The sequence below is a fragment of the Eubalaena glacialis genome, chromosome 11, assembly GCF_028564815.1.
Source record: "Eubalaena glacialis isolate mEubGla1 chromosome 11, mEubGla1.1.hap2.+ XY, whole genome shotgun sequence".
In the NCBI taxonomy this organism is placed as follows: domain Eukaryota; kingdom Metazoa; phylum Chordata; class Mammalia; order Artiodactyla; family Balaenidae; genus Eubalaena; species Eubalaena glacialis.
The window spans coordinates 71,353,999-71,378,964 of record NC_083726.1 but is presented as its reverse complement, the minus strand read 5'-3'; the positions used below and the strand labels follow the sequence as shown (position 1 = coordinate 71,378,964).

The window sequence follows — 24,966 nt, the reverse complement described above, 5'->3', positions numbered from 1 at the left end:
ACTATATTACAAAGCTATAGTAATTAAAACAGTATGGTACTGGCTTAAAAACAAACTCAGAGATCAATGGAACAGACAGAGAGTGAAGAAATAAGCCCACATGCATGTGGTCAACTAATTTATGACAAAGGAGCAAAGAATATACAACAGGAGAAAGGATAGTCTCTTCAATATATGGTGTGGGAAAAATAGGACAGCCACATGCAAAAGGATGAAACTGAACACTGTCTTACACCATACACAAAAATTAACTCAAAATGAATTAAAAACTTGAATGTTAGACCCAAAGCCATAAAATCAGAGCAGAAAACATAGGTGGTAAGCTACATGGCATAGGTCATGGCAATAATTTTTTGAATCTGACACCAATAGCAAAAGCAAAAATAAACTACTGGAACTACGTTAAACTAAAAGGCTTCTGCACAGTAAAGGGAACCATTAACTAACAAAACAAAAAGGCAACCTACTAAATGGAAAAAGATAATAGCAAATAATATATTTGTCAAGGGGTTCATATTCAAAATACACAAAGAACTCATACAACTCAAAAGCAGAAAAGTGAAAAATCTGATTAAAAAGTGGGCAGAAGGTCTGAATAGACATTTTCCCAAAGAAGACATACCAATGGTCAACAGATATATGAAAAGATGCTCTACATCATTAATCATCAGGGAAATGCAAATCAAAACCACAGTGGGGCTGGGGGGGTTGGTGGTGTGATGAATTGGGAGATTGGCATTGACATATATACACCAATATGTATAAAATGGATAACTAATAAGAACCTACTGTATAAAAATTAAGTAAAATTTAAAAAAAAAAAAAAAAACCACAGTGGGATAGCACCTCATATCTGTCATAATGGCTGTTATCAAAAAGACAACAAATAAGTATTGGTGAAGATGTGGAAAAAAGGGAACCCTCATTCACTGTTGGTGGGAATGTAAATTGGTGCAGACACTATGGAAACAGTATGAAAGTTCCTCAAAAATTTAAAAATAGAAATACCACATGATCCAGCAATTCTACTTCTGGGTATTTATATAAGAACATGAAAACACTAATTTGAGAAGACACATGCATCCCCCCCACACCACCATTTTCTTTGCAACATTATTTACAATAGCCAAGATATGGAAACAACCTAAGTTTCCACTGGTGGATGAATGAATAAAGATGTGGTATACCTATATAATGGAATGTTATTCAGTCATAAAATATGAAATCTTGCCATTTGTGACAACATGGATGGACCTCAAGGGCATTATGTTAAGTGAAATAAGTCAGAGAAGGCAAATACTGTATGATCTCTCTTATATGTGGAATCTAAAAAACCAAAACCAAAACCAAGCTCATAGATAGAGAACATATTGGTTGTTGCAAGTGGCTGGGGGTGGAGAGTGGTAGAAATGGGTGATTATTTTTTTAGTTTAAATAAATAGAATAATTTTTAATTTAAATCATCAGAATAAAAGGTATATCTCAAGCAAGATCTATAAATTCATAGGAAAAATGGATCTTTGTGAATTTCTTGGAGAAAGTAGGGATTGAATTAGGCACTGATGGATGGACTCTTTTAATCAGGGAAGTTGTAGATCTAGTTTCTATTTACAACTAGGGAGTCATAATGGCAAGTGAAATCTCAGGTCTTGGATTCAGTCTAGACGAGAAAGCTGTATTATATTTTAATTCATACCTGTTGAGTGAGTAGGGAAGATTAGATTTAGCAAGTACACTGAATTTGAGAACTTCGATATAAATAGTTTTTCAAAGGGATTCCTGTTCATAAGTAGTATTCCTATGAAGTTATCAATTTAGGAAACTAAATAAAAGGCTCTAAACAAGCTTGTAAAAACCATCAAGGCAAAAGCAAATAGCAAACAACTGGGGAAGCCATTAACAATTTAACAAAAGGGAGTAGGGATTTCACCAACCAAAGTGAATAAAGTATTACAGATATGATTGATATATTATGCAGCTATCACAGAAAAGGAGGTTGTGGGTGGCTCCTAGGGCTGTTATGATTCTTTAATCTTATTACATTAATCACAAATGTTTCTTTATGAAGTAGCTCGTGTTGGATTTTATTATAATTACAATGGCGGTGTCTGTTGTCTAGTAGTACACGGGAGAAAACTGAGTGAGAATATGAAAAGAGGAGAAGAAAATTATGGAACACAAAGAAGGTTGGTAGTCTTAGAACCATCATCTATCTTTCCAGGGAACAATAATCACTTCAATAAATAAACAGTCTTGGGATTGGAAGACTTCTGACAACATTTATGCAAAGAACATTTCTCAACACCTTTCATATATACAGAAGGTAGGCACTTGAGTGTTCCTAAAACATTGCAAATGCAAACATAAATTAGTCCTGGATTCTACCTCAGGAATCTTACAGTCTGGTAGAGGAAATCTGTCAAGAATACCTGTGCATATAATTGTAACCCAGTTAAATACTATGGAGTTCAGAGGAGGGAAGTTATTTATATTAGCAGGAAATAAATGCCCTTAAAAGCATATTACCATGGTTATGTCTCTTCCATCTCAAAATACAATGATATTTTGCAACAAAACTTAGTCTTTTTGTTACAAAACTTTTTACTACAAATCCAATAATAAACCCCTTCCTCTGTCTCCCTCTAGGAATTTTTCCAGATTTCGTCTCCTCTGCTAATGCAAAGTTCTTAAAAGGAAGAGTCTTTAGCTCCTTTTTCCCAATCCTTGTCCAAAACTCATCCATTTTACAATCATCTACAAACTGACTTCTACATCCACCACTTCACTGTATGTTCTATTAATACCAAATACAACAAATTATTTTGAGTCCTTCTATTACTTTTCACATCTTATGCATTTAGATCTTAATTTCTTTTTCCTTGAAACTGTTGCCCCTGCTTAGTATGCTAGATTTTGCATTCTGGTTGGTGATTTCTTCTAGGTCTTCTTCCCAAGGTTCTCTTCCCTAGCCAGTCTCTTAAATGTTGCTGTGCTCTAGGAATTCATCCTTGGCTCTTCCAATTATTTCTCTCATCACATTTCTCCTGGCTGCAATCTTTCATTCTGTGACTTTTTATACAAATAACTTATGTCTCCTACAAAATATTTATATTCTCTCTTCTATTATGTAGAGAGATTTTCCAGTTAAGAATGTATTTCTCAAACCAAGCACCCTTGGATTCAGGAGAGGGCACAAGACCAATTCATGACAATAGACTATGAGGAGAAATGACATGTCATTTCTGGGCCAAGGAGCTTTAAAAAAAACCTCTTCTGATGTTTCCGATCTGCTTTCCTAGCAGAAAGTGGAACTACACACTGAAAGTAACCTGGAATTCATAATCAGTATGTAACTAACCATAAGCCAGGAACATTTATAATGGACACTTATGTGAATCAAAAATAAATTTATATAGTATTAAAGCACTGAAATTTGGGGATTTATTTATTGCAGTAGCTAATCTTACTCTAATATATAAGTTAGAAACTTGAAATGTAGTGCTGTAATTTAAAAACCTGGAATACGTGGAACTGGTTTAGCATTTGGGTAGCAGGCAATAGGAAACCAATATCAGAGTGTGGGAAGATGATGACAAAGTCACACAGTACTAGAATATTTGGTAAAACTATCACTTGTAATAACTTGGAAGGCATCCAAGACTCCTGTCTGTAGTTGTAGGAGCAAAGATTGGAAAACAGAATGTTAGTATCATTTGTTGATTTTTACTGGTTGAGTTTAACAAGTTATGAGTAGAAAAAGATGAGGTCAGACAAGAAAGAATCATTATACGAGCAATAAGTGAAAGAAGTAGAGAAAGTGCTGAAATATGGAACCTCTGAAGGTGAGGAAACATTACTGCTTTTAGACCCAAGTCAAAAAGAAATAAGACTTAAACAGGTTTTGAGGAGATACAACACCAAAGGCACAATTAACAAAAGAAATAATTGATAAGCTACACTTCACTAAATTAAAAACTTATGCTCTTTGAAAGACACTGTCAAAAGAATGAGAAGATAAGCCACAGACTGAGTGAAAATATTTGCAAAGGATTATCTGATAAAGGAGTTATCCAAAATATCAAAGAACTCTTAAAAACTCAACAATACGGGGTTTCCCTGGTGGCGCAGTGGTTGGGAGTCTGCCTGCTGGTGTGGGGGACGCGGGTTCAGGCCCTGGTCTGGGAGGATCCTGTGTGCCGCGGAGCGGCTGGGCCCGTGGGCCACAACTGCTGAGCCTGCACGTCTGGAGCTTGTGCTCCGCAACGGGAGAGGCTGCGATAGTGAGAGGCCTGCGCACCGCGATGAGGAGTGGCCCCCGCTTGCCGCAACTGGGAAGGGCCCTTGCACAGAGACGAAGACCCAACACAGCCAAAAATAAATAAATAAATAAATAAATAATAAAAATGAATTCCTTAAAAAAAAAAACAAACTCAACAATAAGTAAATGAACAACCTGATGAAAAAGTGAGCAAAAGATCTTAAAAGATAACTTATCAAAGAAGATACACAGATGGAAAATAAGTGTAAGAAAAGATGCTCAACATCATACATCATTAGGGAATTGTAAATTAAAGTGATTAGTTATCTTTCTCTGTCTGACTTACTTCACTTAGTATGATAATCTCTAGGTCCATCCATGTTGCTGCAAGTGGCATTATTTCATTTTTTTTTATGACTGAGTAATACTCCATTGTATATATGTACCACATCTTCTTTATCCATTCCTTTGTTGATGGACATCTAGGTTGATTCCATGTCTTGTCTATTGTAAATAGTGCTGCAATGAACATTGTGGTACATGACTCTTTTTGAATTATGGTTTTCTCTGGATATATGCCCAGGAGTGGGATTGCTGGATCATACGGTAGCTCTTTTTTTAGGTTTTTAAGGAACCTCCATACTGTTCTCCATAGTGGTTGTATCAATTTACATTCCCACCAACAGTGTAGGAGGGTTCCCTTTTCTCCACACCCTCTCCAGCATTTGTTGTTTGTAGATTTTCTGATGATGCCCATTCTAACTGGTGTGAGGTGATACCTCATTGTAGTTTTGATTTGCATTTCTCTGATAATTAGTGATGTTGAACCTTTTTTCATGGGCTTTTTAGCCATCTGTATGTCTTCTTTGGAGAAATGTCTATTTAGATCTTCTGCCCATTTTTTGATTAGGTCTTTTTTTTTTTTTTTGACATAGAGCTGCATGAGCTGTTTGTATATTTTGGAGATTAATCCCTTTCCGTCACTTCGTTTGCAAATATTTTCTCCCACTCTGTAGGTTGTCTTTTTGTTTTGTTTATGGTTTCCTTTGTTGTGCAGAAGTAAGGTTAATTAGGTTCCATTTGTTTATTTTTGTTTTTATTTTCATTGCTCTAGGAGGTGGGTCAAAAAAGATCTTGCTGTGATTTATGTCAAAGTGTGTTCTGCCTACATTTTTCTCTGAGAGTTTTATAGTATCTGGCCTTGCATTTAGGTCTTTGGTCCATTTTGAGTTTATTTTTGTGTATGGTGTTAGAGAATGTTCTAATTTCATTCTTTTACATGTAGTTGTCCTGTTTTCCCAACACCCCTTTTTGAAGAGACTCTTTAATCCATTGTATATTCTTGCCTCCTTTGTTGTAGATTAATTGACCATAGGTGCATAGGGTTTATTTCTGGGCTTCCTGTTCCATTGATCTATATTTCTGTTTTTTGTGTCAATACCATACTTTTTTGATTACTGTAGCTTTGTAGTATAGTCTGCAGTCAGGGAGTCTGATTCCTCCAGCTCTGTTCTTCTTTCTCAGAATTGCTTTGGCTATTTGGGGGTCTTTTGTGTTTCCATATAAATTTAAAATTTTTTTATTCTAGTTCTGTGAAACATGCCATTGGTAATTGGATAGGGATTGTACTGAATCTGTAGATTGCCTTGGGTAGTATAGTCTTTTTGACAATATTGATTCTTTCAATCCAAGAACATTGTATATCTTTCCATCTGTTTGTGTCATCTCTAATTTCTTTCATCAGCGTCTTATAGTTTTCAGAGTACAGGTCTTTTTTCTCCTTAAGTAGGTTTATTCCTAGGTATTTTATTCTTTTTGATGTGATAGTAAATGGGATTCTTTCCTTAATTTCTCTTTCTGATCTTTCATTGTTAGTGTATAGGAATACAAGAGATTTCTGTGTATTAATTTTGTATCCTGTAACTTAACCGAATTCATTGATGAGCTCTAGTAATTTTCCAGTAGTGTCTTTAGGGTTTTCTATGTATAGTATCATATCATCTGAAAATAGGGACAGTTTTACTTCTTTTCCAATTTGGATTCCTTCTATTTCTTTTTCTTCTCTGATTACTGTGCCTAGAACTTCTACAACTATGTTGAATAAAAGTGGCAACAGTGGACATCCTTGCCTTGTTCCTGATCTTAGCGGGAATGCTTTCAGCTTTTCACCATTGAGAATGATGTTAGCTGTGGGTTTGTCATATATGGTCTTTATTATGTTGAGGTAAGTTCCCTCTATTCCCACTTTCTAGAGAGTTTTATCATAAATGGGCATTGAATTTTGTTAAAGGCTTTTTCTGCATCTATTGAGACGATCATATGTTTTTTTTTCTTCAGTTTGTTAATTTGGTATATCACACTGATTGACTTGCAGATATTAAAGGATCCTTGCATCTCTGGGATAAATCCTACTTGCTCATATGATAACACTCATATGTCCACATATGTCTAATTTCCAAAATGATACAAATGAACTGATTTACAAAACAGAAGCAGACTTACAGATATCAAAAACTATGGATACCAAAGGGGAAATGTGGTGGGGGAGGGATAAATCAGGAGCTTGGGATGAACATACACACACTACTATATATAAAATAGATAACCAACAAGGCCCAACTGTATACCACAGGGAACTCTACTCAATATTCTGTGATAACCTGCATGAGAAAGGAACCTAAAAAAAGAATGAATATATGTATATGTATAACTGAATCACTTTACTGTACCCCTGAAACTAACACAACATTGTAAATCAAATATACCCAATAAATTAAAAATAAATAAATAAAATAATGAGATATCACTACACACTTATTAAAATGGTGAAAATCCAAAATATTGACAACACCAAATGCTGGAGAGGGTGTGGAGCAATAGGAACCCTCATTAATTGCTGGTGGGATTGAAAAATGGCACAGCCATTTTGGAAGATAAGTTGGCAGTCTCTTACAAAAATATATATACTCTTACCATACAACCCAGTAATATTGTTCATTGGTATTTACACAAACAAGTTGAAAACTTATGTCCACAAAAATTCCTGTACACAGATGTTTATAGCAGCTTCCTTTATAGTTGCTAAAACTTGGAAGCAAGCAAGATGCCTTATCCCCATCACACATCCTGATTTAAATGCCACTATAAATCTATAGTAAGAAAAACGGTATACTATTGGCATAAAAACAGACACATAGACCAATGGAACACAATTAAGAGCCTAGAAATAAACTCATACATATATGGTCAACTAATCTTTGATGAATTTACCAAGAATATACAATGGGAGAAAGGATAGTCTCTTCAATAAGTAGTATTGGGAAAACTAGATATTCACATGCAAAAGAAGGAAACTGGACCCTTATCTTACACCATACATAAAAAATTAACTCAAAATGGATTAATGACTTAAATACCATACCTGAAACTATAAAACTCTAATAGAAAACAGGGAAAAACTTCTTGACACTTTTCTTGGAAGTGACTTTTTTGAATATGACACCAAAACACAGGCTACAAAAGCAAAATAAACAAATGGAACTATATCAAACTAAAAAGCTTCTGTACAGCTAAAGAAACAGTCAACAAAATGAAAAAACCTATAAGATGGGAGAGGGAATTCCCCGGCGGTCCAGTGGTTAGGACTTAGCTTTCACTGCCCTGAGGGCACAGGTTTGATCCCTGGCCAGGGAACTAAGATCCCGTAAGCCATGAGGTGCGGTGAAAAAAGAAAAAAAAATAGAATAGGAGAAAATATTTGCAAACCATATATCTGATAAGGAATTAATATCCAAAATAAATAAGGACCTCACACTACCCAATAGCAAAAACAAAACAAAACAAAGCAAAAAGCACACACACAAACCAAATAGCCCAATTAAAAAGTGGGCAAATGACCTGAATAGACATTTTGCAAAGAAGACAAATAAATGGTCAATAGGTACATGAAAGGTGCTGAATATCATAAATTATGAGGGAAATGCAAATTAAAACCACAATGAGATATTACCTTATACCTGTTAGAATGGTCTTAGTTAAAAGACAAGAGATAAGTATGGAGAAAAGGGAACCCTTGTACACTCTTGGTGGGAATGCAAATAGGTGCATATTATGTAAAACAGAATGGAGGTTCTTCAGAAAATTAAGAATAGAATGACCATATGATCCAGTAATCCCACTTCTGGGTATATATGCAAGGGAAATGAAATCAATATCTTAAAGAGGTATCTGCACTCTTATATTCATTGCAACAGTATTCATAATAGCAAAGATTAGAAACAACCTAAAACCTACGTTTTAGGTTTTTGTTTTTTTTTTTTTAATTTATTTTTGGTTGTGTTCGGTCTTCATTTCTGTGCGAGGGCTTTCTCTAGTTGCGGCAAGCGGGGGCCACTCTTCATCGTGGTGCGCCGGCCTCTCACTATCGCGGCCTCTCTTGTTGCGGAGCACAGGCTCCAGACGTGCAGGCTCAGTAGTTGTAGCCCACGGGCTTAGTTGCTCCACGGCATGTGGGATCTTCCCAGACCAGGGCTCGAACCCGTGTCCCCTGAATTAGCAGGCAGATTCTCAACCACTGCTCCACCAGGGAAGCCCATACGTTTTAGGTTTTCATTGACAGATAAATGGATAAAGAAAATGTTATATATATATATATATAATATATATATGGAGTGAGAGAGAGAGGTATATGATGCAATATTATTTGATCATAAAAGGAAGGAAATCCTACCATTTATGACAAGATGCAGGACATTATGCTACATGAAATAAGTCAAACTACAGAAAAACAAATACTTTATGATCTTACTTTACACGTAGAATCTAAAAAAGTCAAACTTGTAGAACCAGAGAGTAGAATAGTCGTTGCCAAGCCAATGGAGATTGGAAGATGGGGAGATGTTGGTCAAAGGGTACAAACTTTCAGTTATAAGATGAATAAGTTATGGAGATCTAATGTACAGCATGGTAACTATAGTTAATAATACTGTATTGAAAGCTTGAAATTTGTTGAGTTCTCACCACACACACACGAAAATATAGCTATGTGAGGGGACACATAGTTTTCGAAGGCAGGAGCCCGCTGTGTCCCCTTTTGCCTGGCAAAGCAATAAAGCTATCCTTTTCTACTTCACCCAAAACTATGTCTCCGAGATTCGATTCAGCACCGGTGCACAGAGAAGCTGAGCTTTGGGCATCACTGGGGACCAGAAAACGCAAAGATGAGAAACCAAACACGCTCCTGCAACAGACGTCACGCCTCTCACCTCTGCAAAGGCCGTTCACCCACGTGCCATTTATCTATTCGCTGCATCTCTACTGCTTGAGAGATGCTGAGAACACATGGTGAGCAAGACAGACCCGCTCTCTGCCCTCAAGGAGCCAAAGAGAAAGGGAAAGGAACCAGTTTTGAACAAGTTCTCAAAGGCTGCCGTGAACTACCCCAACAGGCGCCATCTCCCGGGGCTGCTGTACAGCTGGTGCATTGACACCCAGCCCCTGCTCTGACTTGTCCGGTCGGGTACCCACAGGGCCCCCTCTGCTGAGGGCAGCACCTCCTGGGCTGGCAGAGGCCTGGGAACCAGCACTCCTGGCTCGCTGAGGTTTGCTCTGTGTGAGGGGCCTTCTCGGCCTCCCACCCCACACTGGGGCTTCGCTCCCTGTAGAAAAGCCGTCCCAGCTCTATTCCTGCCCACTCTGGGCCTGCAATGGTCAAGTGCAGCAAGAGCCTCAGGAAGGTCAGTTCTGTCCTTCAGCCGGAACTATGTGACTAGAGTGTTAGTGATGTCCCCTCCCTGGGCCCCTGGTTCCTCCACTGGAAAGAGCGAGGAGGGGGCTCCATGTGCCCTGGGGGACCCTTCCTGGCCACCCAGCACTTCCAGAGGCTTCACATGCAGTGTCTTCTGTGAGCTTCACAACTACTCAACGCAGCATTAATTATTATCATTTTTAAATGAGGAGGTGGAAACGGAAACTCAGAGGGGTTAAGTAATTTGACTGGTCGGTATTTCTCTCTGAGGCTAGATAAGCATCTCAATCAACAGAGCTAGATTACTCAGCCCTAAAAAAGAATGAAATAATGCCATTTGCAGCAACATGGATGGACCTAGAGATTATCATACTAAGTGAAGTCAGGCAAAGAAAGGCAAATACCATATGATATCACTTATATGTGGAATCTAAAGTATGACACAAATGAACTTATCTGTGAAACAGACTCACAGACATAGAGAACAGACTTGTGGTTGCCAAGGGGGAGGGATGGAGTGGGAGTCTGGGTTAGCAGATGCAAACCATTATATATAGGATGGATAAACAACAAGGTCCTACTGTATAGCATGGGGAACTATATTCAACATCCTGTAATAAACCATAATGGAAAAGAATATGGAAAAGAATGTATATCTACACACACACACACACACACACACACACACGTATACGTATAACTGAGTCACTTTGTTGTATAGCAGAAATTAACACAACACTGTAAATCATCTACACTTCAATAAAATTAAAATAAATTTTAAAAAATCAATAAAAAAAAGATAGCTATGTGAGGTGATAGATGAGTTAATTAACTTGATTGTGGTAATCATTTCACAATGTATATGCATATTTAATCATCATATTGTACAACATAAATATGTACAATTTTTTTATCAGTCATACCTCAGTAAAGCTGGGAAGAAAAAAAAAGAAATGTGGGAAACTTATATGCATATTGCTAACTGAACAAAGCCAATCAGAAAAGTCTACATACTGTATGATTCCAAGTATATGACATCCTGGAAAACGCAAAACTATGGAAATGGTAAAAAGGTCAGTGGTTGCTAGGGGTTAGGTATTGGGGGAGAGATGAATAGGCAGAGTACAGAGGACGTTTAGAGCAATAAAACTATTCTGTATGATTTTATAACAGTAGATATATGTCATTATACTTTGTCAAAACTCAAAGGGTGTACAACACCAAGAATGAACTATGGACTTAGGCTGATAATAATGTGTCAGTGTAAGTTCATCCATTGTTACAAAGGTACCACTCTAGTGTGGGATGTTGTTAGTAGATGCTGCTGTGTGAGTGTGGACAGAGCTATATGGGAACTCTGTACTTCCTGCTCAATTTTGCTGTGAACCTAAAACTGCTGTAAAATAATAGTCTATTAAAATGGTAATAAATAAAAATTTCTGGTCCTGATTTGTTAAAAAGAAGCTTTGAGAGCAATAGTCTCATTAAAACTTCTTACAAAACAAAGGAACACAGCCTGGTGGTCCTTGCCTCACCCATGCTTATTGCTTTAGATGCCCTCACAATACCCATCTTTAAGTTGAGAGAGATTCGTATAAGGGCAAGAAGGCATAGAAATGGAGCTAAGTAGCATATACCTAGGAAAAATCTTGGGGGCATATTTGCTACCACAATTACACTGACTTTTACTTAAAACAAATAAGCTAAATAAGATGTATATTTAGTTTTTTGAAGAAATACAGTGTCAAAATAACCAAATCGTGTTATTCTGAAACTATCACTGAACTCCCAAACAGGCACCAGCAGGAAAGGGCTGTAAAAGCTGTGAAGGCACTAAGGAGACATGTTCCCAAACGCATTTCACATGTGACCATGGAGGATAAAGAACAAGAAAAAATCTTGCAGAGGTGGAGCCAGGAACCCTAAGAACAATGATCAAGGATATTCTTCCTAGAGAGTAGAATCAGAATCTAATGAAGGAACTCTCCCACTGCCAGGGTGGGTGGGCCCATAATGCCTGCCCAGCAGGAAAATATTGCTATGGAGCGATGAATGCTATGTGTCTCTGATTCTTTTTTCTGAATGAAGGCTTTTATAATATCTTCTGGTCCCTGTGCAGATATTATCTGTTGAGGTAGGGCAAGGGAAAGAGGAGGTAACTTGTCTTCAAGTTCATTTGCTGGACGATAAGGAACAATATTTGAACTTGATGGAGAAGGTTCCTCGTCACTCAGTGAATCTTGAGCTGGATGAAGTGACCGTATTGGACCATATGGTGTCTTCCTTGAAGAGGTAAATGGTGTATAGGATATGCCCACGAATTTGGTGGCTGGAAATGTGGGCTTTGGCTCTCCATCAAAACTTCATGCTCCACTTCCATACTTGTGTTAGTCAGCGTTTTCCAGAGAAACAGAACCAATAAGATGTGTATATATAGAAGCAGATTTTGATGAGGAATTGGCTCATATAATTATGGAGACTGTCAAGACCAAATCTGCAGGGTGAGCTGGCAGGCTGGAGATTCAGGAGAGCCTCTGGTGCAGATGGAGTCTGAAGGCAGTCTGCTGGAGAATCCTCTCATGCCTACACTCAGTTGCTTAAGCTAGAATTTGGGTGTTTTCCCTTACCACTGATTCTTATCACTGATTCCTCCTCATTCCATGTAGCTGATTAATGACTAAATCCTGGTAATTTTACCTCCTTATCCATCTTATTTATCTCAACTACCATGACCTAATGGGATGGATCATCTCCCTCTATCTTCATAGTCTTCTACCTAGTATCTTGGTCCCTATTCTAGTTTGTTTGTTGTGAATACTTCCTCCACAGAGCTGCTTTAGTGTTCCATCTAAATCATGGGTCAGACCACAGCACACGGCTGCCTAAAATTCTTTAATTTCACCCACTACTCCAGGATTAAACCCAAACTCCTTGGCATGCACACAGTGCCCCCTCTAACCTACTCCCTTTAAAACTATTCAGCTTTTCCTCCAGTTACTCCCTACCTCAAACGTGACATTGAATCAACAGTTCCACTGCTTGTTGTTCTGAGTTTCACCTTACACCTTCTTTGCTGTCCTCTCCTTCCTTCAGATGACCAGCTTAACAACTTATTAGTATGCTTAGCTTAGGTACCATGTTTTCTCAGTCTACTATCCTCTCCATTCTCTCCCTCATGTGTTAGGTATCTTTCTTTCTTGACTGAACAGCATTCAAAATCTGCCTCTAACACTGCACTTAATTTATAGTTTAATGACTACCTGTTGATGCGCCCGTCTGTCCTCACTAACTGAAGCTTCTAGAGGCTAGGGACTATGTTTATGTTCAAATACTTATTAGCTACTTTTATGGAACAAGAAACCAATTTAAGTGCTAGCATTACTGACAGACATGATTCTTGCCCTCAAGGAGCTCCTTCTATAGAAGTGAGATTTAAAAATGAGTAAAAAACATAAATAATGAAGGTAGTTTTAGAGATTGATAAAGGCTGTGAAGAAAATAAAACAATATAATGTGATTCATAGACAGGGAGGGATATACTTCAAGTAGTATGGTCAGGAAAGGCATTTCTGAAGAGTAATATTTGATTTAAGACTCAAAGTATGAGAAGAAATGTGGCACGTGAAGGAGTGGGTAAAGTGGGGAGCAGACTAGAGTGTAATGAGCCGGAGAGAGATTGTTACAAGTCCGTTTGAGAGAAGAGACTTTGAAACTTTTTCCATTTGAGGGATTTGAAATCTCTCAAATATATTGAGTTGTAAATGACAGATATTCAGCTTAAAGTATTACTGTTCTTAAGTAAAACTGGAAAAGCAAACACTTTCTCCTCCTTTCTCAAATAGGATGTCATCTGCCCCACTAAGCCCCACCCACACCCGCTAGGACTTGGGAAGGGAGATGGCACCTCCTCATGTCTTTGATCTTTATTTATTCACTTGATTGCACTTCTGCAATGCAAAAGCCCTCTGCCACCCAAGTCATCAGTAGCTTACACTATGCTCACAGGGAGGCCTCAAGGGAGTGTTTTCTGTTGATTTGCTTGTTCATGTGTGTATGCATCTATTGTTGACAAATACCAAGTAAAGAACTACGTTTAGGGAATGGCTACAAGTCAGAGAGTAGAAAAGAATTCAGTGAAAGCTGGATAAGGCAGCTGGAAGTAACCATGAGACTTCCCCAGTCTTTCTCTGCCACTTGATAAATTTGGGTTCCATGCTACTATCACTGATATAACCATTCATTACCTTTGAACTGTGTGCAAAATTGTATTGTCTTCATTAGAGGGACCGAAGAAGATTTGGAAGATTTGATTTTAAGCTAATTGAGGACAGGGATTACATATTTTTGTAGCTTTATATTTTATTAGTTAAAAGTTTAAAAAAAATACAAGACATAACTTGACAAGCTTAATAAAATTAAAGAAAGCATTAGATCTGCCTCCAAGATACTGATAAAAATACTTAAATTGAATAATTGAATAAAACCTAATAATTTTTTTTTACTATTAATGAGCATATTGTTAAAATGTACTTGTACTTCCCAAGGTCAAAACCACCCACTTTGTGCAAAGGTCTTGAGGTCAGCAGTTCCTGTCAAGGTCATGTGGATGGCCTGGAAGAACTTATCTACTGTCTCTTACATTGAGCACTGTGGGCTGCTTAGAATATATTTTAGGTTCTGTAGTTACTTTTCAGGGCATCCGTATACACAAGATTCATTTCAAATCCTTTAACACATTTTCCTCATACGGATGTTACTGTTATAGTCTCTTGTGAGAACATGTGTTGGTTATGTTAGAATAAGACTTAAAGTAACAAACTGACTTCCTTTCAAATGTTTTAGAAAATGTTAACCCTCAGGAATAAATCCCTAATTAGATGAATGAAAATTGAGATCTGGATAAGTCTTAGGGAGTAAGTGAAAATAGATCAGGGGAAGTTTTCTAGCAGAGATCTCCAGAGGGAGACCCATGGCAGGAGGGTGGGGGGTGGGGGGGGAGGAGAAGTTGTCAGGAAACCACCATTCTCCCCTTACAGTCTTCCGAGTTACCTGCCACCATGTGGTGGCTGTGCATATATAAAGGGATTCTTAGATGGGGAATGAAGGGAAGTGGGCATTGGGCCAGTAATTCTGGAAAGCAGAGTGTAGAAATAAATGTAGGAGTGCCCGTTTGTAAGGAGAGATTTGGAGAAGGATGTAACTCTATGGCTATTGCAAGCAAGGGCAAAGACTTAGTTCATTTAAAATACATTTCCTTTCTTCGACCTGAAGGACATCATTAAATCAGACTCCTTCTCTACTCTTGCTTTGTCTCTCTGCAAACTGGATTCTCCTTGACCTACTCCAGTGCATGCTTCTGTATTCATAGTATACTTTTATATGTATAATTTCTCATGCATTATCTCATTCTATCCTTACCATAGACATATGAAGTAGGTGGTAGCATCAGTTTATAAATCAGGAAAGTAAGGCTCAGATGGCTTATGACTATATTTTGAATGCCTTACAACTAGTAAGTCTCAATTTTGGGTCATTTTTTTCTAAACCTCATAACTGATTCATCATATGCTCTTTGCCAGCCTCTACGTCTCCTGACGATCAGGATCTTCTTTCCTTCTCAAGTCTTGTATCTTATCACCTTCTCATTTTGGGATCCATAGTTCGGTCATGCTGAACATCTTCCAGGTCCTCACTTTTGCCCCAGCTCCTCTCACTTCTGAGTATTTACTTGAGTGTTCTTTGCTTCTGCCTTTAACACTTTGGCCACAACTTTGTGTAATTAACTCAGTCAATCTTCACGTTTCACTGCATGTGTCATCACATCCAGGGAACCTTTACTGGCCAGCCACCTCTGTAGTCCCCTCCATAGGGCCTAGCTTGCACTGCATCCTCATAATGTTCCGTGTTGTAATTTTATCACCCGCTGGTCTATGAACTATGCGAGAACAGAAGATCCTATCTATTTTATTCAGTGTCTGGCTCATAGTAGGTGCTAAATATTTATTCTTTTGACTGATGAACTGAAAGGATCAATGAATGAATGGGCAAATATTTTTTTATTTGAATATACTCTTTCTTCCAGTCAGTTTCCAAGTCACCCTTACTATTTTCTCAAATGTTTTAGCACACTAAGAATAACGGTTAATTTGACTTAAAGGTGTGTCCTACCTTTATAAATATGAAGCCTCTTTAGTCACTCAGTAATCTTCTGAGAGTAATGGGAAAAACAGACACCACTTTGAGTGAGGAGACAGAGTAAATGAAAAAATCCCACTTTGCTACTTTTCTGCTTCCACTTTTTCCCACTACCTACTTTTCAGCCTTGAATTCCAATAGGTTCTATTTTTAGTCCATCCATCAAGATTTGTGAATATTTTCTGCGAATGATTTGTTACCTATACAGAGCTAACTCATAGGTCAAAATAACAATACAAAAGCAAATTTTTAGGAGTTTCCCATTATGCAGAAAAGGTAATTTGAATTCTTGGTCTGAATATATTGGAATCTTAGACCTTGCTGAAATCATTTCCCTTAAGATTTTCCATCCATACGGTTAGTAATGTGTTCTTGCATGTCTTTCTTAGATTTCGCAGTCCTGACAAGTGACTTTGAAAGCTTGAGCATACACTAGTAGGGATTTTTTAATCCAAAGGAATAAAAGCTTCTCAGAGGTTCTCTTTCTTGAACTATGTCCCAATTTTCCATGAGTGAGCTACATAAAGTCTTGCCATATGTTTCTCTTCACATTGATACATCTGAATAGAGTAAGATATTTATAAAATGATCTAGGTATACTTACTGACTGATGAAAGACATTAGCTTTAGAATACTCAGATAACTCAATATCTAACATTGTTTGATTTACCTAGACAAGTGAAATGTGGTTAAAACAAACCTATAGGGTCTTATACCTTGAGGCCTTTAAAAAAAATTTTTTTTTTTTGGCGTGGAAAAGGTCTGGGAAGCAGCTGGCTACCAGCTGGAGCCTCATACTGTTTTATTGAAGTGGAATTGGGGCTTTAACAAGCTTAATTATAACAAGACTTCACCTGCATCAGAGAACCCGTTACATTGCCCCCCACTCCCTTTTTAACACATTTCTGGTTGTTTTGAAGCCTGCTTTCAATATTTCCACCCAGACCACATTTGATCTGAAAGCTTTATAGTATACCCTTGATTTATTTACCATGGCATAAAAGGGTAAATTAAATCTAGCTACTTTTGTGTAGGTCAGATCAGGAATGGGGTGAGGGAACTTGGAGAGGATGGTGTTATCTGTAAACTTGATTTAAGTGATAGATCTTCTTTTTCAAGGAATTGATGAGAGGACCATGTGTTCATATCATGTGTCCCAAGGGTTTACCTTTATTTTGCTTTATGATTCTCTTAAGTATATTATATAATGTAAGCCTCACATTTGATTGTAAGCACTTCTAAGCACTTCCTAATGTAGCTGATATAGTTCCCAGCACACAACTGACACTTCGAAGATACCTTCGATAGCTTGATTTATTGGAAGTCTATATGGATTTGCAAAAAAGATTACTGATTACATATTTAAATATTATATTACAAACTCTTGTTTTTTCTTTTAGCATGAATTGCTAAATGATGATTAACGGCTGCTATTTCCTTTTATTGTGAACAAATGATTGTTAATGTCTTTAAGATGATGACTTGGGGGAAGGTTTAGAGAGAGATTTAAAATTGCCTTTCAACAGGAAGAGAAAAAAGTGATGAGAATCTCTGAGTGGTGGCAATAGTAATAATACAATGTGAAAACATTGGTAAAAAGTAATAGTCCCTTGTCGATTTTTGTGCTAAAAGATTTTTAGGCCCTGGGCAGCCTGGAAGGGCACAAGGCCTATGTGAATAAATTTGATGTTAGCATGAAATAAGTGGGTTGACTCTTTTGGGTTTATGTTTATAGCTTTCTTGTCCTTAATAAGGTAATTACATTTCTATTTGCCTGTAACTCTTGGGATTAGAGATATTTATAGGTGTTAGAAATGGAATTGGCTCAATCTAACAACAATATTGCAATAGACAGGGTTTTCTAAACTGAAAATTAGATGAAAGAATCATCTATGATATTTACTATGTACCCAATTTTAGGAGGTTTAGCTGATGCACGACATTCAGTGAGAGACAGGGAAGTGTCACATTGCTTTGAACAATTTTATGAGGGAACATGGTCCTGTAATAGAAGAAAAGAAACTGTTTCTTATAATTATTATATGTATTATATTATAAAGTCTGTTTCAAATATTTTAATGGTTAAATTCAATTTCCCTCAAGCCCTGAGATTCAGACTCAAACATTATCTCTTCTTTGAAACTTCCTCTGACTTTCCTTCCTTCTCCCCTCCACCCTCCCCCTCCGGGAGGATTACATCTCTGCTAACTTCTCTGCTAACAGGGCATTCCTCTTCTCTTATAGCACTTCTCAAATTGCATTGTAATTATTTGTTTACATGTCTGTCTCCCTCACCAGGCTCTGAGCTCTTCAAAAACTGAGACAGCGTTTTATTTAATTCACTTGGTATACTCACAGCCTGTCAGTGTCTGGCACATGATAGGCAAATAATAAATGCTGAAAGAAAAAAGGGAGGGGATTAATGAACGAATGTAAATTATTGTCATCTCTGATTTATTTGGCAGTCATATCACTGAGTGCAAAAAGCAACACCCATCTTATTACTCCTTCAATGTTATGTAGTCCTTTCTCAAAAACTGCAGTGTTTAACAGTCTTCTCAACTCATTTTGCACAATTCCACAATAGTGATAGCTGTAATCAAAGCTTGAGCGGTACCAAATCATTGTAAATCGTACTGCGTTGCAATCTTGGAATCCACAGGTGTGGTTTTGGGTTTCAATTGCAATTCTCTCATTTTTAAAGCAAGAGTTGATGTCTGGTTGATTGTATAAAACAATAACTAATGGTTAGACTTTTAAAATTCATTTGTATTTACAAATAGTTTAAATTAGAATTTATTCTTAGGAAAAAAAAATAGAGGGTTTGTTGCGTCATTGAGGTGATCAAGTATGCTTATTGGTAAATAATATACTCTCTCAAAGGCCAAGATTAGCACTCACAGTGGGTGAGTAAGTAGGATGGTAGCTGAAAAGCCTGCTGGGTATGAAGTTCATCTTCTGAACAAATGTTTTAGTTTCATTAAAAATGAAACTGTATTCCACCCAGATTTTCCTGTTATTATGTGAATGTATGTGTATTTAAGAGAAATGTAATTATTCTGTTTCATTCATTTACACTTGAGTCATTAAAAGGATATTTGGTAATGGATAAGAGGGGCCTCTTTCTTGGCTTTACTCTTTATTATTTTAAGCTCCCTAAGACATTTTTTTTCCTGACATTCAACAAACTTAACCAGTTATATGGTCTGACAGTAGTACAATTGCCACCAATACCAATTTTGGCTGAAGAAATGAAAAAATTTCATTCACTATCTTTAGTAAATGATGTCTGATAGGTGGTACTGTTATTTTATAAACAAACTTATGGAAAATTAAACAACACAAAAAACTGCAACGTGTTCTTTAAGAACAGGGACCGTGATTTCTTATTCATGGTTATATTATGAGGACCTAGCAGAATGCCTGGAACAAAACAGACACTCAATAAATATTGAATATGGATTAATTGATGAATGCATCAACAAATGTTATAGGATAAAATTTGTTTAGTGATGAAATCATCAGAGAGGAATGCAAAGGTCATTTTTGTATTTGAAGCATGTGAGGAATTTCAGTAATTGTGGGAGGACTGCAGAGAGAAACCTTGATTTATATGCAATGCCTATTTTGTGCCCTGGAGAGAAAAGAGGAGGGTTGGTCTTACTTAAATAGAAGAAAGCAGAGATTTAATTAAAATGACAGTTTCTGATTAGTCAATACTGGGACTAGAAAAAATTTGGGATAGGAAGATGAGAAGTTGTTTATTTGTTTCCTTTTCCTGATATTCCTAAACTGACCAACACAAAGCGGTCAGTAGGGAAGGGGCAACAGTTTCCATATTCCCTGACTCAGCAATTTTTCCCCTCTGGATTAGAATTTTTAAACTTTAGAACTGTTGTACACACTGCTATATTTAAAATAGGTAACCAACAAGGACCTATTGTACAGCACAGGGAACTCTGCTCAATATTCTGTAATAATCTAAATGGGAAAAGAATTTGAAAAAGAGTAGATACATGTATATGTATAACTGAATCACTTTGCTGTACACCTGAAACCAACACAACATAGTTAATCAACTATGCTCCAGTATAAAATAAACATTGAAAAAAAGAAATGTGGAATATAGTATAGAGAAAAATTAAAAAAAAAAAAAAAAAAGGAACTATTGGCTGGTTGGCTGGAAGGGCGTCTGGCTCCAGAGCACGCTTTAGAGTAACTTCACCACATCTTTGAGTAGGCTGTAAAAAGAAACAAAATTGTCATTTATTTTTATTTTTATCTAATAATTTAAGAAACTGAGTTAAGCTCTTCTCATTCTTTGGATTTTTTCTGTAAATTTGTGGAGTATAACATACATACAGAAAAGTGAACAATGATAGGTATACAGTTAGATTAATTTCATAAAGTTAACACACTCAGGTAATCAGCACAGATCAAGAAATAGGCATCAGCAACACCACAGAAGACCCACCTTGTACCTCCTGCCCGTTGACTACCCCTCTACCGTAATCTATATCTTGACTTCTAATGCCATATACTAGTTTTGCCTTTTAAAAGATTTTACATAAAGAGAATCTTTTTGTGTCTTATTTTGTATCTGGCATTTTTATACTCATCAGTATGTTTATAAGAGTCATCTCTATTGTTACATGTAGGTGTAGTGCATTCATTTTCACAGTGTTGCCTATTACCTTGTTACATGAATGTATCACAATCTATCCATTCTACTATTGGTGAACATTTGGGTTTTGTTATTGTCAGTTTTTGGCTCTCACAAATAGTGCTGCAATAAATTGTATTATCTACCAACATTTTGGTTGGATAAATACCTAGGAATGGAATTCCTCTTTTTTAGGGTATGAATATATTAGGCTTTAGCAGATAGTGCTAAATAGTTTTCCAAAGTGGTTGTACCAGTTTATACTCCCAACAGCCATTGTATGAGAGTTCCAGTTGCTTCATACCTTCAGTAACACATGATCTAGTTAATTTTTTACAGCAATTCTTTTGTGTGTAGTGACACTGCACTGTGGTTTTAACTTCTACTTCCCTCATGACTAATGACTTTTAGCATTTTTTTAAATGCTTAATGACCATTTAGATATACTTTTCTAGTTCAAATTTTTTGTTGTTGTTGATGGTGGTTGATTTTTTTGTTTTGTTTTGTTTTTTGTTTTTGGTTAGGTTGTTGGCTCCTCTCCTTAATGTTTTGTAAGAATTCTTTGCACTGATCTTTTGCTGATATATGTGTTACTAATATCTTCTCCATCTCTGTGGCTGGTCTTTTCACTCTCTTAATGGTGAAGCACTATTAATTTGTCTTATGGAACGGCATTGGCATCCTCACCGCACGTACATGTCAGATGGTCACTTACCATGTACGGAAAATGTGTGTGTGGAGAGAGGATTGGGAGGGAGAGCTGGATGGTGTGCTTTACTGCAGTGCACACACTTGACCTTTACTTTCAAGATATTGTTATGCATTATTGTTTAATGTGTGCATGATTAAATAAATTGAATGATTATTATCCAGTTTTTATCAAACTAATCTCCACAAAAATGGATAAATGTCTTTAAAATATTCTTGCAAAGCAAGTTTAAATTGAAAATCACGTTAATAGAGAGAGGATTTGGGCGCTACAAGAAAGTGAAGGATCTGACAGTTCTTCTCCAAATGTGAGCTATTTCCCAGGTAGATAAAGAAAATGGCAGCTTAATAATATCCAAGAAACTAGGTAAAAAAATAAAATTACCAGAAAAGCTATTTAAAATAAAGATTTATGTCCACTTTAGTTAACAATGAGCCTTGTCCTAATATAGTATTCCTTGATATACTAAACTATAAAGCCACCATGGTTAGCAAAACATCAAGTATGTTTGTTTCATCTTTATCTCATCCTTTCAAATTTTCTAGTTTGTGCATATTACACATACAATTTATAAATAAATTAATATACATCTACTGGGGTCATTATTGAAATAGTTTGGAGCACTCTTCTAGAAAATTTTTAAAATATTGACTTAAAAACTAGGTAGAAGCTTACCATGCAAACATCCAGGAACTTTCGAAATGGAAACTTATAAAGCACTTTTTTTAATCATCGTTTAGACCTGGTTATTTGAAAAGCATGGCAGAGAGTTCACAGTGCATGTAGGGGAGGGGAGGTGCCTGGAACAGAATTCTGATAGGTTTGTAAGTAATAGAAGCCATTGTTCTGAACTCTCCACTGCTCAGTAAAAGCTGTCCTGAATATCCTCCTATTCTCAGGTAAGGGCTGATTCCCGAGAATGGAATATGCCTGCCAAAGATTGTAGATTTCACTTTGGGATGTGGGATTCAGAGCTTGAGCCTGGATGCCTGGGAATATCTAACCATGTTTTAACTATGGCAGCAAATCAACTAGTAGAAGCAGTTGCTACACAGTGGCAGGTGGAGCTTCTTGGGGAGATCACAGCTTCTCCAAAGCCACCGTAAAGACTTAAGTCAGCTTAGATAGATAAGCATTTCTTTTCTCCTGAAAAGTCTAAATATAAATATAAAAATGAGTAACGTAAAAAGAAAAATATAATGGATATAAGTTTTTCCTTTTCCTCAGATTCTAGAGCTTTTATAAGTTTTGGTGAAACTAACTGGGTAAACAATTTTTTTGTGGGTATTCATTACAAATGTCTCCTTTCATCTGATGAATGAAAATAGCCTCAAGAATCACCTGATACATCCTGCCTCTTGTTGGCAGGCCTGAATGAAGCCACCCTGGGTGGACGAATCTTCAGGTTCTCCACTGCAGTTGTTTTTGGCTGTACACTTGGTGGACATTTTTCTTTCAGCTGAGCCTCAGATCATTTACTTGGAATGATATGTCCTCCCCTCACTCCCATCCCAAATGCTGTGAACACTTGGGAAGAAAATGCTGTGGAAATGTGAAGCATTATTTTAGGAACCAAATCTCTGTAGCCTCGAAGCTTTTGTTAAGCACTGCATCTATAGGTGACATATCTGCCACGTCTGGTTTTGTGGGGGGGAGGCACACCCTATTTATCACGAGATGAGTCACCTCATGAAGGAGCATAATCTACTTGAGCTTTTGTGTTTAAACTGCTCTCTGGTATAGTGAGCTGTAGTATTGAAGCTTTAAGTGTTATATATCTAGGCGCCTTGGTAACACCCTGCCAAGAACAACAATAGCTACAGAGGAGAAAAATCTCCTGCCTTTCATTTCCTCTCAGTCTGTCTTTTTAATGATATTACTGCTGAGGCAAAGGCAGTGAGGATCCTCAGGGGGTGCTGCCATGAAAGACCAAGCCATCCCACACCTGTTCTGGAATTAGAACAGCTGAATTTGGCAAGGCAAGAACACAAAAATAGAGGATAAAAAGAACCAGAAATATGACAAAACACCACTAAAATATCTCTAACCAATCATTAAATATCCACAATAGTTGAAATCAGGGATTCTAAGTCTGGCTCTCAGACAGGGTCTTCAGTATGTAACTGTTGGTATGTATTATCGATTCCCTAAAGATTTTCCTTTAGTTTCCCAAAGTCTAAACAAAAACAGTGACTTTAACCCTCTTTGCAGTTCATTCTTGGGGGCTCTCAAAAAATTCTTTTTCATTATAGATCATTCGTTTGTACAAAGAATATTATTTTCTTCGACTCTAAAATGTTTGTAAGGTATTTTAGTAGCTATTGATAAATTGAATCCATGAGGTAGGCACATCTTTCAAAAGAAAATATGTAGCTTGACAATGAAAACGTGCACCTCAGATTGGGACTTGAACCCATGCGGCTGGGACTCGAACCTGGCCAAAACCCAGATTGGGACTTGAACCCCTGCAGCTGGGACTTGAACCCGGCCAAAACCCAGAGTCTTCCAACTGAGATCACACACCTGGTTTCAGGACTTAATGAAGCTCAGGTGCTTGATGTCTCATCGCAGAAGGAATTCAGTGGGAGACAAAGTGATAGAAGTGGATTTATTTAGAGAGAAACAGACAGAGTGTGGGCCATCTCAGAAGGTGAGAAAGGTACCAGGGTATGGGGTTGTCAGTTTTTATAGGGGTGGATAATTTCATAGGCTAATGAGTGGGAGCTATTTCAGGAAGGGGCGGGGATTTCCAGGAATTGGGCCATCGCCCACTTTTTGATCCTTATGTTCCATCTTGGAACTGTCATGGTGCCTGTAGGTGCGTCATTTAGCTTGCTGATGTGTTACAGTGAGCGTATACTGAGGCTCAAGGTCTAGTGGAAGTTGACTTGTCTGCCATCTTGGACCCATTTTGTTCTAATCAGTTTACGTCATGTCCTCAGGCTATGTCACTCTTTCAAAGGTTGTGCCCTGCCTCCTTCCCTCCTGTTTCATTCCCCCCTCAGAGATTTTACTCCCATATTCTTTTTTTTTTTTTTAATTTATTTTTATTTTTGGCTGAGTTGGGTCTTTGTTGCTGCGTGCGGGCTTTCTCTAGTTGTGGCGAGAAGGGGCTACGCTTCGTTGTGGTGTGTGGGCTTCTCATTGTGGTAGCCTCTCCTGTCGTGGAGCACAGGCTCTAGGCGTGCAGGCTTTAGCAGTTGTGGCTCGCGGGCTCAGTAGTTGTGGCACACGGGCTCTAGAGCGCAGGCTCAGTAGTTGTGGCACACAGGCTTAGTTGCTCCGCGGCATGTGGGCTCTTCCCAGACCAGGGTTCAAACCCATGTCCCCTGCATTGGCAGGCAGATTCTTAACCACTGCGGCACCAGAGAAGCCCTACTCCCATATTCTTATGG

At 37.5% G+C, this 24,966-nt stretch overlaps 1 pseudogene; it reads right to left on the bottom strand.

The window, feature by feature from the left end:
* Positions 1-9,676: 9,676 nt before the first annotated feature.
* LOC133101704 (serine/threonine-protein phosphatase 4 catalytic subunit-like) overlaps positions 9,677-24,966 on the bottom strand; it is an 89,940-nt pseudogene continuing 74,650 nt past the window's right edge.